General features: G+C 38.1%; 1 protein-coding gene across 1 annotated transcript in view; it reads left to right on the top strand.

Moving 5' to 3' along the window:
* The first annotated feature begins 2155 nt into the window (after nucleotides 1-2155).
* Nucleotides 2156-9911, top strand: part of LOC138982156 (uncharacterized) — a 383732-nt gene continuing 375976 nt past the window's right edge. Inside the window, exon 1 of the mRNA XM_070355379.1 lies at nucleotides 2156-2161. The gene's annotated coding sequence lies outside the window, so the exon portion shown is untranslated. The remainder of the gene's footprint in view (nucleotides 2162-9911) is intronic.

Below are 9911 nucleotides of genomic sequence, written 5' to 3'. Positions count from 1 at the left end.
CTTGAATTTTAAGCCTGTTTTTTAAAAATTCAAACACAACATATGTATGCATTTTTGGATTTAGGAGGCGATAACGAATACGGTGCAATCTTTTTAAAATCTGTTAGCGAAAATTTGATTTTAATCCCAATTTAATGAACAAACAATATGAGCTGAAAAGCAAAACCAAAGTCTTGACTGAGGCAAAGTATGTTTGACCAAAATTTCAATCAATCTGATTGAAAAACGAGGTCGTGACAGTGCCGACTCAACTTTTATAAAAAAAAAGAGTCGGATATGACGTCATCAAAACCATTTATCGATAAAATGAAAATTTTCTAACAGGACACACAGCCAGGGAGTGCGATCAAGCAAAAGCCTCCACAGCAAAAGTAAATGTTTCATTTTCAATGGATAGTTTCGAAAATTATGACCGACAATTCCAATCATGATTACAAGACATGTTCTGAGCAGGAATGTTGCTTCATACGTTCACACACACTGAGGACATAGGCTTTCTTCCCTTGTCTCTCTTTTTACATTTAGTCAAGTTTTGACTAAATGTTTTAACATAGAGGGGGAATCGAGACGAGGGTCGTGGTGTATGTGTGTGTGTGTGTGCGTGTGTGTGTGTGTCTGTGTGTGTGTGTGTGTGTGTAGAGCGATTCAGACTAAACTACTGGACCGATCTTTATGAAATTTGACATGAGAGTTCCTGGGTATAAAATCCCCGAACGTTTTTTTCATTTTTTGGATAAATGTCTTTGATGACGTCATATCCGGCTTTTCGTGAAAGTTGAGGCGGCACTGTCACGCCCTCATTTTTCAACCAAATTGGTTGAAATTTTGGTCAAGTACTCTTCGACGAAGCCCGGGGTTCGGTATTGCATTTCAGCTTGGTGGCTTAAAAATTAATTAATGACTTTGGTCATTAAAAATCGGAAAATTGTAAAAAAAAAAAATTTTTTATAAAACGATCCAAATTTACGTTTATCTTATTCTCCATCATTTGCTGATTCCAAAAACATATAAATATGTTATATTCGGATTAAAAACAAGCTCTGAAAATTAAATATATAAAAATTATTATCAAAATTTTTTTTTCGAAATCAATTTAAAAACACTTTCATCTTATTCCTTGTCGGTTCCTGATTAAAAAAATATATAGATATGATATGTTTGGATTAAAAACACGCTCAGAAAGTTAAAACGAAGAGAGGTACAGAAAAGCGTGCTATCCTTCTCAGCGCAACGAATACCCCGCTCTTCTTGTCAATTCCACGTGCACTGCCTTTGCCACGGGCGGTGGAGTGACGATGCTACGAGTATACGGTCTTGCTGCGTTGCGTTGCGTTCAGTTTCATTCTGTGAGTTCGACAGCTACTTGACTAAATATTGTATTTTCGCCTTACGCGACTTGTTTTACATTTAGTCAAGTTTTGACTAAATGTTTTAACATAGAGGGGGAATCGAGACGAGGGTCGTGGTGTATGTGTGTGTGTGTGTGTGTGTGTGTGTGTGTGTGTGTGTGTGTGTGTGTGTGTGTGTGTGTGTGTGTGTGTGTCTGTCTGTCTGTCTGTCTGTCTGACGTCTGTCTGTCTGTCTGTCTGTCTGTGCGTGTGTGTGTGTAGAGCCATTCAGAGTAAACTACTGGACCGATCTTTATGAAATTTTACATGAAAGTACCTGGGTATGATATCCCCAGAATTTTTTTCTCCGTTTTTTGGATAAACGTCTTTGATGACGTCATATCCGGCTTTTTGTAAAAGTTGAGGCGGCACTGTCACACCCTCATTTTTCAATAAAATTGATTGAAATTTTGGCCAAGCAATCTTCGACAAAGGTCGAACTTTGGTATTGCATTTCACCTTGGAGGCTTAAAAATCAATTAATGACTTTGGTCATTAAAAATCCGAAAATTGTAATTTAAATTATTTTTTTATAAAACGATCCAAAATTACGTTCATCTTATTCTTCATTATTTTCTGATTCCAAAAACATATAGATATATTATATTCGGATTAAAACTAAGCTCTAAAAATTAAAAATATAAAAATTATGATTAAAATTAAATTTCCAAAATCGATTTATTTCTTATTCCTTGTCGGTCCCTGATTCCAAAAACATATAGATATGATATGTTTGGATTAAAAACACGCTCAGAAAGTTAAAGCGAAGAGAGGTACAGAAAAGCGTGCTATGCAGCACAGCGCAACCGCTACCGCGCTAAACAGGCTCGTCAGTTTCACTGCCTTTTGTACGAGCGGCGGACTACGGTCATTGTGAAAAAATGCAGTGCGTTCAGTTTCATTCTGTGAGTTCCACAGCTTGACTAAATGTAGTAATTTCGCCTTACGCGACTTGTTTGTTTGTCCGTTCGTGTTCTTTTCTTTTCTTTTTTACATTTAGTCAAGTTTTGACTAAATTTTTTAACATAGAGGGGGAATCGAGACGAGGGTCGTGGTGTATGTGCCGTGTGTGTGTGTGTGTGTGTGTGTGTGTGTGTGTGTGTGTGTGTGTGTGTGTGTGTGTCTGTGTGTGTGTGTGTCTGTGCGTGTGTGTGTGTAGAGCGATTCAGACCAAACTTCTGGACCGATCTTTATGACATTTGACATGAGAGTTCCTGGGAATGATATCCCCGGATGTTTTTTTCTTTTCTTCGATAAATACCTTTAATGACGTCATATCCGGCTTTTTGTAAAAGTTGATGCGGCACTGTCACACCCTCATTTTTCAATCAAATTGATTGACATTTTTGTAAAGCAATTTTCGACAAAGGCCGGACTTCGGTATTGCATTTCAGCTTGGTGGCTTAACAATTAATTAATGACTTTGGTCATTAAAAATCTGAAAATTGTAATTTTTTTTTAAAAATATAAAACGATCCAAATTTACGTTCATCTTATTCTACATCATTTCCTGATTCAAAAAACATACAAATATGTTATATTTGGATTAAAAACAAGCTCTGAAAATTGAAAAATATAAAAATTATGATCAAAATTAAATTTCCGAAATCGATTTAAAAACAATTTCATCTTACTCCTTGTCGGTTCCTGATTCCAAAAACATATAGATATGATATGTTTGGATTAAAAACACGCTCAGAAAGTTCAAACGAAGAGAGGTACAGAAAAGCGTGCTATGCAGCACAGCGCAACCACTACCGCGCTGAACAGGCTCGTCAGTTTCACTCCGTTTTGCACAAGCGGCGGACTACGGTCATTGTGAAAAAATGCAGTGCGTTCAGTTTCATTCTGTGGGGTCCACAGCTTGACTAAATGTAGTAATTTCGCCTTACGCGACTTGTTTAATGTTACCATTTTTGGGGGTGTAAAATTAATGAGCTTTTTTCATTTTAATTTAATTCTTATAATGTTAATCAGCTTAGCGCAGTGGTGAGGCACAGCGCTGTAACATCTGCCCCTGATCACGCATACGTTTCATGATCACCGTCAGCGTGAAACAGCTCTTCAGATCTCATGGCCGCCTGAAGGCACTGGGTGTGAATTTCAGGTCCTGCGACACGTCTCTTCGTGTCAGATTCGGCGCTGAAATGTCACTGGAGGTGATGTTCAAAAACTTCTTCTACCCTTTGAAAAAAAAGGGAGGGAACCCTTGGGTCAAAACTGTGTAAAATGTCGGGTTCTTTTTTTTTTATATTTAGTCAAGTTTTGACTAAATATTTTAACATCGAGGGGGAATCGAAACGAGGGTCGTGGTGTATGTGTGTGTGTGTGTGCGTGTGTGCGTGTGTGTGTGTGTGTAGAGCGATTCAGACTAAACTACTGGACCGATCTTTATGAAATTTGACATGAGAGTTCCTGGGTATGAAATCCCCGAACGTTTTTTTCATTTTTTTGATAAATGTCTTTGATGACGTCATATCCGGCTTTTCGTGAAAGTTGAGGCGGCACTGTCACGCCCTCATTTTTCAACCAAATTGGTTCAAATTTTGGTCAAGTAATCTTCGACGAAGCCCGGGGTTCGGTATTGCATTTCAGCTTGGTGGCTTAAAAATTAATTAATGACTTTGGTCATTAAAAATCGGAAAATTGTAAAAAAAAATAAAAATTTATAAAACGATCCAAATTTACGTTTATCTTATTCTCCATCATTTGCTGATTCCAAAAACATATAAATATGTTATATTCGGATTAAAAACAAGCTCTGAAAATTAAATATATAAAAATTATTATCAAAATTAAATTGTCCAAATCAATTTAAAAACACTTTCATCTTATTCCTTGTCGGTTCCTGATTCCAAAAACATATAGATATGATATGTTTGGATTAAAAACACGCTCAGAAAGTTAAAACAAAGAGAGGTACAGAAAAGCGTGCTATCCTTCTTAGCACAACTACTACCCCGCTCTTCTTGTCAATTTCACTGCCTTTGCCATGAGCGGTGGACTGACGATGCTACGAGTATACGGTCTTGCTGAAAAATGGCAGCTACTTGACTAAATATTGTATTTTCGCCTTACGCGACTTGTTTTACATTTAGTCAAGTTTTGACTAAATGTTTTAACGTAGAGGGGGGAATCGAGACGAGGGTCGTGGTGTATGTGCGTGCGTGCGTGTGTGTGTGTGTCTGTGTGTGTGTGTGTGTGTGTGTGTGTGTGTGTGTGTGTGTGTGTCTGTCTGTGTGTGTGTGTAGAGCGATTCAGACTAAACTACTGGACCGATCTTTATGAAATTTGACATGAGAGTTCCTGGGTATGATATCCTCACACGTTTTTTTCATTTTTTTGATAAATGTCTTTGATGACGTCATATCCGGCTTTTCGTGAAAGTTGAGGCGGCACTGTCACGCCCTCATTTTTCAACCAAATTGGTTGAAATTTTGGTCAAGTAATCTTCGACGAAGCCCGGACTTCGGTATTGCATTTCAGCTTGGTGGCTTAAAAATTAATCAATGACTTTGGTCATTAAAAATCTGAAAATTGTAAAAAAAATATTTTTTTTATAAAACGATCCAAATTTACGTTCATCTTATTTTTCATCATTTGCTGATTCCAAAACCATATAAATATGTTATATTTGGATTAACAACAAGCTCTGAAAATTAAATATATAAAAAGTATTATCAAATTTTTTTTTTCGAAATCAATTTAAAACCACTTTCATCTTATTCCTTGTCGGTTCCTGATTCCAAAAACATATAGATATGATATGTTAGGATTAAAAACACGCTCAGAAAGTTAAAACGAAGAGAGGTACAGAAAAGCGTGCTATCCTTCTCAGCGCAACGAATACCCCGCTCTTCTTGTCAATTTCACTGGCACTGCCTTTGCCACGGGCGGTGGAGTGACGATGCTACGAGTATACGGTCTTGCTCCGTTGCGTTGCGTTCAGTTTCATTCTGTGAGTTCGACAGCTACTTGACTAAATGTTGTATTTTCGCCTTACGCGACTTGTTTTACATTTAGTCAAGTTTTGACTAAATGTTTTAACATAGAGGGGGAATCGAGACGAGGGTTGTGGTGTATGTGTGTGTGTGTGTGTGTGTGTGTGTGTGTGTGTGTGTGTGTTTGTATGTGTGTGTCTGTCTGTCTGTCTGTGCGTGTGTGTGTGTAGAGCGATTCAGACCAAACTACTGGACCGATCTTTATGAAATTTGACATGAGAGTTCCTGAGAATGATATCCCCGAACGTTTTTTTCTTTTTTTTTTTCGATAAATACCTTTGATGACGTCATATCCGGCTTTTTGTAAAAGTTGAGGCGGCACTGTCACACCCTCATTTTTCAATCAAATTAATTGACATTTTGGCCAAGCAATCTTCGACGAAGGCCGGACTTCGGTATTGCATTTCAGCTTGGTGGCTTAAAAATTAGTTAATGACTTTGGTCATTAAAAATCTGAAAATTGTAAAAAAAATATTGTTTTTATAAAACAATCCAAATTTACGTTCATCTTATTCTTCATCATTTTCTGATTCCAAAAACATATAAATATGTTATATTTGGATTAAAAACAAGCTCTGAAAATTGAAAAATATAAAAATTATGATCAAAATTAAATTTCTGAAATCGATTTAAAAACACTCTCATCTTATTCCTTGTCGGTTCCTGATTCCAAAAACATATAGATATGATATGTTTGGATTAAAAACACGCTCAGAAAGTTAAAACGAAGAGAGGTACACGAAAGCGTGATATGAAGCACAGCGCAACCGCTACCGCGCCAAACAGGCTCGTCACTTTCACTGCCTTTTGCACTAGCGGCGGGCTACGTTCAGTTTCATTCTGTGAGTTCCACAGCTTGACTAAATGTAGTAATTTCGCCTTACGCGACTTGTTCTCTCTTGTTTTGTCTTTCTATCCACGTAACTTTGGTAATGTTTAAAGGCACAGGTCTTCCAGAAAAAACAGTTCGGCTCACCACCTCAGATCCGGTCAGTATTTTTCATGGTATATAGGAACATCCTTCCAATTGGACAACTACCTAAAATCAACATCACAATTGCTTCTTACGCAGAGTGAGAATTGTTTACTGAATAAATGTGACCCTCCACCACGAAATGAGTCGCATGTCACCTCGCGCGGTTCTGCACTAGGCTTAATATAAGTCCGGGGAGTGTCTGGCAACAGTGTGATGGTCACCTTAGTCACAGGCTTATAACTCAAAATTCGCTCTTTTCTAAAACGGATTTCACCACTGGATAGAGCATAAAAAAACTCTTTAGGAAAATGTACAAATATGAAAATCATGCAAAGGTGACATGCGACTCATTCCGTGGTGGAGGGTCACAAATGTTACAGGTTGCCATAGTGTCTGTCAAGACATTAATTCAAGACAAAGTCACACTCTGCACAGAGAACATCCACGCTGTTCATTTTCGGTAAGTGGAGGGATGGTCTTATCCCATGTAGCGGCCTGGCCGGAATTGTTTTATGTAGGTTGTACATTTAATTGTTCTATTTTGTATATGGTCTTTTGTAAAGGGCGTAGAGCCATAGGTTAGGCACTTAAAAATGTCCAGTTATTATTATTATTATTATTATTATTATTATTATTATTATTATTATTATTATTATTATTATTATTATTATTATTATTATTATTATTATTATTATTATTATTATTATTATTATTAAAGTTATTGAGACATCCCAGTGCACTAAGGGATTTATAGAGCAAATCGAGAAAATTCATTATTGAACGAAGCGCATAGCGCTGAGTTCAATAATTATTTTCGAGATTTGCTCTATAAATCCCTTAGTGCACTGGGATTGTTTCAATAACGATATTGTCAGTACTGCCAGAGAAAAAAGAAGGTTCAAAACGCACATTTTGCAACGCGCATTTGGATAGGCGTAACTGTGGGGTCAGGTTTGTGTCAGATCTACTTTTGTGTGGGCTGTCTCAAGTGTGTCGTGCTTTCGTCACACCCAAACTCTTGTTTTAATTTCTGTTGGTAAAGTCCAGTGTAGCATTAAGCTAAAAAGTGATGATCTTTCATACAGACCTCATTTAAACTCGGAGAAAGGACTGTGCTCTTAGTTATTTGCGATTCGAAACCTTCATCGAGCTTCGACAGGTTGACTGTGCAGAGTTTTGCCCCTTGCCAAGGTCGACGGTAAGCACATTTTCAAAATAAATGTGGCATGTTTCTCGTGTGGTATCTTCACTCATCGGGGAGTCTGGTACTAAATATGAATGGTAAGAATGCTCTGACCCCTACACGTATTATACCCCCATCGTTTTATCGTTCACATTTGCCCAACATGTTAATTTGCTGAGCGGGATTTATGTCGTCTGCTATGCTATGGCAATCGAACCACTGCACTCATTTCATAAACAAAAATTGCTCGTCACGTTGCACTGAGTCTGCACGCATGAGGCAGGCTGGTAATAAGTCTTATATATGGTAAGAACGTTCTAAACCCTACACGTTTTCGATTCCGATTGTTCTTGCCTTGAAATAATGATTAGTAAAACATTCATTTAGTGAACAGATGCAGTCGTATTTCAGTGTAGTCTGCTACGTGCTGATCTAGCTGCTACGTTATCGGAATAACACTTGTGTTTTCTGTTAGCTGCTGGGAATTGTATACTAACTCATCATTTGGTAATGTGGATAATAAGCTACATGCCACTAACATGGCATAATTATGAGAGGAATCTTCGCAAGTCGAAACTGAAAAATCAGACACAGCGGGTTCTATTTTTAGATCAGTGGCAACTGGCAACAGGCACATGCAATCTGTCAGAAAAAAACCAACACTTCTGCTTTAATTGAGAAGCAGGAAAGTTATGGTCATAATCATTGGTATTGTGGAGAATATAAGCTACATGTCATTAATTAATTCTGAGGATGAGAGTACACTCTCGCTTAGGCAAAGGGTGGAAGAATACGCTCTGTGGAAAAGTTAGCGCACTCCAAGAGTGCGCAAACAGTTTTAGCGCATCGCCATTAGCCAATCAACTGGTTCACATCAGTCATGTGACACCAGTACTTACTGACAATTATTATTATTATTATTATTATTATCATTATTATTATTATTATTATTTGAGATGGCGAGTTGAAGTGTATTACACTGTATATACAGAGTGGTCCAAAAAAAGCGCCCTATTATCTTTTTGATCTCATTTTGGACTGCGAAGAGAGATTTAGAAAATGTCTTCACCAAACAATAGCAGAATGAGGGAGATTATGTCTTGCAAATTTGGTAGAAATTTGTTTGTACTTAGTAGTTGATAATCTGCTCTATCCAGGGTTCTCTTCGTAGAAGAACTGCTGCAACACGAAAGTTGAAATTGTCCATGACTCGTCCAATCATGTCAGCTGTCAGCTTGTATGCGCCTGATTTCCCTTCTGATGTCGTCCTAAAGAGCTGCCAGGGTCTGGGAATTGTTGCCGTATTTTCTGTCCTAGATCAGGGGTGTAGGGTGGCCAAGGGAAGTCAGTGCATCGTGAAATGAGCCTATCGCCAGGGAAGAGGAGGCTGTATCTATAGAGAATAAGTGAATAATGTGTTGCTGTAAATTTATGTGTACGTTATTTTGTTAGAATGTAAGTGTATTTGACGTTTAAATAGTATGGTTTTATTGGCTCACGTAAGTGTAGCCTATGCGATGGTAAACTTTGTCTGTCTGTGCGTGCGTGCGTGCGTATGTATGTATGTGTGTATGTCTGTGGTAGAAACTTTAACATTTTTGGCTAAACACCGAAATACTCATTTCACGTGGTTAATTTTCAAGCACCATCTTCAAATTATTGAAGCAATGATCAACATTGTGTCGGCATGTGTGTAGTTAAAGCGTGTATCCAAAGAAAACGGGTGGTGGGGGGTTTTGAAGGGGTACAAGCAGTTGACTGATTTGTGTCGTGTTTGGCATGTAGACGGCAGGTCAGGTGTCAAGATCAGGTCAGGGGTCGCGCGAAGGATTGTGGTCCAGTTCTCACCTCGCCGATTCGCCGGGGAAGACGATTTCATGTTGTTCGGTTTCTAAGCTCCAGAAAAGTAAATAAAGAAGATACCAAAGGGAGATTTCCTACAATTTGATCTGCACAGCGTGTTTCCAATGTCCACGCGAGGAAGAGCTGTCGAAAGCGCGGCAGTCAGTGTCGATCTTGCAGCCGTATCCCGGTAAGTTCAGAGACAGATCTAGTGTCTCCCACTCTGATAACGTGTCACCTACTGTTAATCCGTTTTGTTTTAATTTCTTTTTATTTCAGCAGACACGGATGTCAAACACAGTGCTAGGCAGTCACCTCTAGTGAAATGAGTTGATCTAAAGTGCCTGTAATGTTTGGATGTCTTTGCTCGTGGTTCGATTTATGTGAATTTCAAGACTTGCAGTAGAGTCTCAAGTTAAGTTTACTCTGCCCGAAAAAAAACTGTCCACCATTTACTTGAACATGCAGATATAAGGAAACGGAATGAATCTGTTCTCAAAGTCAAAATGATCACGATTTTT

This window comes from Littorina saxatilis, linkage group LG12 (assembly GCF_037325665.1).
Source record: "Littorina saxatilis isolate snail1 linkage group LG12, US_GU_Lsax_2.0, whole genome shotgun sequence".
NCBI lineage: Eukaryota > Metazoa > Mollusca > Gastropoda > Littorinimorpha > Littorinidae > Littorina > Littorina saxatilis.
Note: the sequence above shows the minus strand (reverse complement) of the source record. Positions and strands in the feature narration are given on the sequence as shown.